Below are 6,942 nucleotides of genomic sequence, written 5' to 3' on the forward strand. Positions count from 1 at the left end.
GGAATATATACATATATATTTCTCATGTGCAATTTTTCTTTTGAATTATGACAAATGGTGAAGGAAGCAATATACATATTATTTTCTAGTATATCCTTCCTTAAGTGTTTTCTATACATTTTGTCTTCAAGTTTTGTATTGAGTTTGTTACTTGAACCGAATGCAGTTATTTCTAATACATGTTCCTTTATTTTTTTTGAGTAAACTACCATTTGTACCCACGAAAGTTGAAAACGCTGACATATCTACCCATAGAAAAAAGAAATTACCATTTGTACCCATAAAACATGAGTTTCGCACTAAACACTAAAAAATTATCTAAAAACCCCAAAATACCCTTATCATTACCACTGCTACCATCATCCCCCATCTCTCTCTTTGGTCACATGAACACTCTCCGATCTAACTTCCATTTCTCTGCCACAAACCACCTCTGCCACAAACCACTTCATTGCCACTCCTTCATCACCATAACCTTCACCTTTGGAGGAATCAAAATCAACCCAGAGAGGAATTTGAAATGGATGACGATGGGTGAGAGTCAAAATTGGATCTTGGTTTCAGCTGAATCTGAAGCTGTTTGAGAGAACAAAACATTGAAAAGGGTGTCATGAAGAAAGCTAATAGAAATAGGACAAACAAGAACACAGATCCAAGGTGAGAAGAGAGTGAGGAGAGAGGATCAAATCTGAACAATCAAACACAGAAGCCTCATGTATTAATTTGGATTCACTTTTTCTGGGAGAAAAGAAAAATGGTGAAAGAGACAAAAAGAAAGAGAGAGCTCACCGTGATTTTGGTTCGCAAAGGAGACCGCGGTGGCGGCGGCTGGCGCAGTGGCCCATCAGGGGCACTGGTTCGGTGATGAGGAGAAGGTAGCCCCGGTAGGGGAGGGTGGGGAGATGATAGTGTGGAGGGAAGGGTAATTTAGGGATTTTAGATAATTTTTTAGGGTTTGGATAATTTTGCCTGTAAAAACAATTTTTTATGGGTACAAATGGTAATTTCTTTTTTTTATGGGTAGATATGTCAGCGTTTTCAACTTTCGTAGGTACAAATGGTAGTTTACTCTTTTTTTTTTTTGTAATTTCTGTAGGTAGCACCTTATGAACGTGCTGCACTAAGCAAGACTTACTATAGCCCCTGCTATGATATAATTATTGATGACATGTCACCATGTCATGTTTTTCTATGCTTTTTCATACAAGAAATAGATGATTTGTGCTTAAATATTGAATGCTTTTGTACTTAATTGGTATATTTCTTTGATCTTTTAGATTTATAAATCATGTAGGAAATAAGAAGAAAAGAAGCAAAGAAGCACAAAATAAGCTAAAAAGGAGAAAAAAAGAGCTTTGGGGAACACTTTGAAGTTGGAACACACTTTGGATCCTTAGGCCACGCTTTTAAAAGCGTGGCCCATGACCAAATAAAAGGAAAATAGGCAATCAGCACAAAGCTCAGCTCACAAAGTGAGCAGAGCGCTACAAGAGTGCAAAATGAGCCTGGAAAGCAAAATTTTGGCTAAGTTAAAATCTGAGCGCTCACAGCATGACCATGCACCATTCAAAGGGCTATAAATTGAGCTACAGATGTCCGATTGATGTGCTTCCAGTTGCGTTGGAAAGCTGACATTCAGAGCTTTCCAACGATGTATGGCAACCCATATTTGGCATGAAATTGAGGCACGAACGAAAGGCATCTTTAAGGGCCAAAAAATAAGCAAAAAAAAAAAAAATCAGCCAATGCTTCCACCAAGGTTCGAAGGGGGAAACACAAGGAAAACAAGGAAAGCAAACTAGCGCTCAGCTCACTTAGAGAGCGCTGTAAGTGAGCATTGTCGTGCTTCTCTTCATGAAAAATAAAAAAAAATTGCTCTCCAAGTACTTTCACCAAGGCTTGAACTTAGGACCTCCCCTTGGAAGCCAATGCTCAGCTCACAAAGTGAGCTGAGCGCTACCCATGGGCATCACACAAGCAATTTTGACACGGCCAGGGAGTGGAGCGCGCAACAAAATGGCACCAAGGCACCAATGCTCAGCTCACTTTGTGTGCTGAGCTTTCCCCTGATGCCTTTCCCAAGCAATTTTCACATGGGCCAAAATTCAATTAAAATTCCTTTTGAACTCATCTTTTCACCAATTGAACCAAGGCCATCTAGACCCACTCTTCCTCAAATCCAAAGCAAGCAAAGCCCACATCATCACTCAAAGGCACAAGAACAAGCTAGAATTAGGATTTTCATTTAATTTGTTTTTCATTTCAATTTCATTTTATTTTGTAAAAGCCTATATAAAGGCATCATTCCCATTTTCAAAAGAGAGCTGGATTTTAGAGAGTATAGGGGAGCTCCATTAGAGAGCTCTCTCTTAGTTTTCATTCTTGTTTTGAATCTTGGGTTGAGAATTGAAGAAATTCTGTTTCAATATCACCTTGAGAATTTTCTTGTTTACTTTCTCTGCACAATTAAATTTCCATTCCTGTTTATTGCTTCATCTTCTCTTTGCTTCTGCAATTTACTTTTCTTTAATTTCTTTTGCAATTGTTCTTGTTGGATCAAGGAAGGATTTGAGATCTAGACTTGTTTTCTAGTCTCTTCCACTCCTGAGATCTTCAACATACTTTTAAATTGCTGCAAATTAAGCATCGCTCTTCTGTTTTCAAATTCTTCAAAGCATTTACTCAAGCATTTTTACTTTCTGTTGCATTGCTTCCAAATTTACAATTCTTGTAATTGATCTAAGTTCTTATTCACTGAAATTTTGTTTCTCTGTTTACATTGCTCCCAGCACCCAGTCCCTTTTATTCTTCCTGCAATTTAAATTTCCAGTTGCTTGAATTATTGCTTCCATTTTACTTTTTATGCAAGTTTAATTCTCTGTCGTTGCTCTAAGCTTTGATCTGTTGCTTTCTTTAATTTTCAGCACCCACTCCCCTTTACATTTCATGCAATTTACAATTCTTATCATTTAAGATTCTTGCAATTTACATTTCTTGCTCTTTAAGTTTCTGTCCAATTTACTTTCTGCACTTTAAATTTTCTTGTCATTTACTTTCTGTTGCTTTAATTGTCACTCAAATCACTAAATGTTAGCTTGACTAAACTAATCACCCACTAAAGTTGCTTGATCCATCAATCCCTGTGGGATCGACCTCACTCTAAGTGAGTTTTACTACTTGATACGACCCGGTACACTTGCCGGTGAGTTTTGTGTTGGATCGTTTTCCACACATCAATTATCTTGATGTGATAATTGGATTTTGCAGCCCCTGCTAGACTTACTGGTTTTAATGTTTGTGTTGGAAGTGGAAGAGAAAGATTGCTTCCTGAGTGGTACAATGAGAAAGGTGTTTATTTAATAACAATTTAAGATCATTAGAATTTATTTCTCTCACATTTTAACATCAAACAAATGAATCAAGAAGGACGCTCACAAAAAGAAAAAAATCTATTTTATGAGATTTGAAAAATTTTATTTAATTTAAAAATATTAGTAATTAAAAAATATAGATATTAAAATCGACGGTAGCGTTGTTGTTTTTAAAATTTAAAAGACAAAAAAAAATAAAATATAAACGAATTTGTTGGTATCTAAATAATTAAATTGACGACCCTTCTGTCGATTTTATATAATAATATCGATGGCAAAATTGTCGATTTTATTATATTATTATCGACAGCTTGGCAAGCCGTCGATTTTATTAGAATTTTGAAAAATTGATAAGCTTGATAGCGACCACTGTTGCTGTCGATTTTTAATATTATCAACAGTTTAGCCGTCGATTTTAACGATCTTTCTTGTAGTGTTAGTCTTTGGTGCTTCCTTTTCAAAAGTCTATATTCTTTGATATAATGTCCTTTCTTTTGATAATGATAACATTTTTTTGTCTTTTCTTGTCTTGCTTTGAATCTTTTGAGAACTTTCTTTTCTTCTTATTAGTGTTGTTTTCATCAATATGATTCACTTTAGAATTTTGAGAAAGATACACAACATCACGTTTTTGAGTTTTCTACTCTATACGTATGTGTCTTAGTAATTTTTCAATTGTGAAATTCTCACTAAGATGTAAAAGTTTCTTCCATAACCATTCCAAGGTGAAGATAATTTTAAAACAATTAGTCTAACTTGTAACAATTCAAGAATCACTACTTGGTAGATCACGAAGTCTACTTACAAGGATTTGTAATTCATGAATTTGATCCATAATAGGCATAGTATCATTCATAATAAATTCAAAATATTTCATCATAATAACTTCTTTGTTCCTCATCGTTCAGTATTGTACTTTTTTTTCAAAGACTTCCAAATCTCTAATAGTGATTGAATTGACATGTAAAGATCATATTGTCGGTTGGATAAAGTATTGAGAATATGACTTCGGCATGCAAAAGTATATTTATCTCGTCTGTTTTTTAATTGAACAATCTTTTTTTTCTTTCGGTGTGGAATTTTCAGCGGTATCGACAATTGGTGTAGTCTTCGCATCAATCACATATGCAAGATTGAGAACCGAAAGAAGAAACATCATCTTGTCCTTCAATGGTTGAAGTTCGTTCCATCAAAGCGATCCAACTTGACAAACTCTTGATTCATGACCTTGAACGTGGTGTTTTGATCTTGTGCCATCTTCAAGAAATATCTTTCTAAAATTGTTGGGTATATGAAAATGGTTTCAAAGCACTATTAAATCGTTTTCTTTAGAGAAATATTTGTTCTCACACTTAGAGCCCGTTTGAAAAGTAGCAGAAGCTACTTTTTTTTGACTTTTGGATTACGAAAAGTCAAAATCTGCGTGTTTGGTACCATTTTAAAAAAAGTTTTTAATTTCCCGAAAAGTTAATTCACAGTTTTTTGAAGAAGTAGAATTATATGACTTCTCTACTTTTCGATAAGTTATTCTACCACTTCAATAAAAAAAATTTAATTTAAAAAAAAATCTACTTTCCTTTCCCTCTTGACTCTGTGAAAAATACTGACCCTTCACCACCATTTTCACGCAAGGTCTACTAGAAGCACTGGCCTTCCACTATCATTCCACCATTATTCTCACGCAATGTTTCAAATCTCACCATTTTCACGTAATGATTCATCTGATGAAGTATTGATCATCCACCACCATTTTCAGACAATATTGCATCTGAACAACCTACTGCATATATTCCTTCTAGGTATTTTTTTTTATCATTTTATCACTCTATTTTTTATTATTAAATTTGTATTTAACTGTGGTATGAAATTTCAGTTTTAATTTTATTTTTTTCACATGTGATTTTATAGCTTGTTATTATTTTCATAGTTAATTATAGCAAGTTCTTGACCTCAATAAAGGAGAAGGGAGTTCTAATAGGAGTAAAAAAAATAAAAAATAGCAACAAAATATACATTTGACACACATTTTATAAATATTTTTTATTTTCACTACCATATCATACATTGGTGATTAGGTTATGTAAAATCAACATTCAAGTATTTGTTATCATCGTTATTTTAATATTCATTCTCTTCCGTAAAAAAAAAAATTATTTTTTGAGTTATTTATCCAAACATTACAACTTTAAAATAAGTACTTTTATAACTAAAAATTCAAACACAAAATAACTTATTTATAAGCTGCTATTAATAAAAGTCTTTATACTTTAAGCTCTTTTTTCAAAAGAACTTATTTAAGTTATTTATCCAAACTGGGCCTTAGTTGTTATATGGTTGATGATAATACTCTCCTAAAATACCATAAAACCTAAAAACTTCTTAATTAGAAGAGAAAAGCTCTGCATACAAGTCATTAGGGCTTGTATGCTTTACAAGTTAATTAACGAATAAACCCCCAAAACGCGATGCAAGGTACGTTCTTCTTCTTCTTCTTCTTCTTCCTCTTCCTCTTCTTCTTCTTCTGCACATTCTTCTTCCTCTTCCTCTTCTTCTTCTTCTTCTTCTTCTTCTTCTTCTTCTTCTTCTTCTTCTTCTTCTTCTTCTTCTTCTTCTTTTCTTTCGTTTCTTGCTTTCTCTTTCTCGTTCTTCTTCTTCTTGCACGTTCTTCTTCCTCTTCTTCTTCTTCTTTTCTTTCGTTTCTTGCCTTCTCTTTCTCCTTCTTCTTCTTCTTGCTACACGTTCTTCTTCCTCTTTCTGTTCTTCTTCTTCATTTACGTGCTTTTCTCTCTGTTTTCTTTCTTCGTTATTCTCGATTTCCATTGTTTTTTGACATCAAGCTCTGAAATCGTTTTTGAAGAAGAAGAAGCAACAGAAGATGAGGAGGAGAAAGAGAAAGAGTTCTGAAATATGCATAAGGTGTACTTCAACGAATTTTGGGTGTATTTTTGTAATCCTTTGAGTGTATTTCTGTAATCCTTTGGGTGTATTTCTATAATCGTTTGGGTGAATTCCTGTAACCGTTTGGGTGTATTTCTGTAATCCTTTGGGTGTATTTCTGTAATCGTTTGGGTGTATTTCTGAAGTTCTATTATCTTCAAATTTAGCAAGAAGAAGAAGAAGAGTCGTTCATAATGCATGGTGAGTAGCGCACTTTGGAAACAGAAAATTGTTGAATAACGTGCGTTTTATTTACTCTTGAATGTGGAAGTGTGTGCGTTAATTAAGTGTAATGCGTGTGTTTTATTGAACTTGTAAGACTTGTAAGCCAAAAAGACTTGTATGTGTAGCAGGCCTCTAATTAGAAATAGTAAAAAATTCTCAATTCTCTTGAACAAAAAAATCTCATAATAATTAAAATACACACTTGATTAGTATGTATAAATAGTGAATAAAAATTTTATTTATATCAATTGTACATAATAATTATAATTTATTATGTACAATTTATGACTCGCTCTTCTTTTATCAATAAGTACAATATTTCAAACATATACTATTCTTAAAAAATTATATTTCTTTAGCCAAATAATACTATATACTATTATTATAATTGACAATAAATAATAAATAA

Source organism: Arachis ipaensis, chromosome B06 (assembly GCF_000816755.2).
Source record: "Arachis ipaensis cultivar K30076 chromosome B06, Araip1.1, whole genome shotgun sequence".
Lineage (NCBI taxonomy): Eukaryota > Viridiplantae > Streptophyta > Magnoliopsida > Fabales > Fabaceae > Arachis > Arachis ipaensis.